Source organism: Nicotiana attenuata, chromosome 9 (genome assembly GCF_001879085.1).
Source record: "Nicotiana attenuata strain UT chromosome 9, NIATTr2, whole genome shotgun sequence".
In the NCBI taxonomy this organism is placed as follows: Eukaryota; Viridiplantae; Streptophyta; class Magnoliopsida; order Solanales; family Solanaceae; genus Nicotiana; species Nicotiana attenuata.
In genome coordinates this window covers 1,723,809-1,724,091 of record NC_031997.1, presented here as the reverse complement: position 1 = coordinate 1,724,091, position 283 = coordinate 1,723,809, and positions in this window count along the sequence as shown.

Genomic DNA, 283 nt, shown 5'->3' with positions numbered 1-283 from the left:
ATGAAGAACGAGCGACCGTGCAAGCTAATACTCGGATAGGCTCATAAATATCCAACCTTACAAATAGATTGGCCAAGGCCTGAATATCCAAAGCAAGCGGCCTCTAGCTGACCGGAATATAAGCAAGACTACCCATGCTGGCTGGCTTTCTACTCAACGCATCGGCCACCACGTTGGCCTTCCCCGGATGATATAAAATGGTGACATCATAATCTTTCAATAACTCCAACCACCTCCTCTGCCTCAAATTCAACTCCTTTTGCTTGAACAAGTACTGAAGACT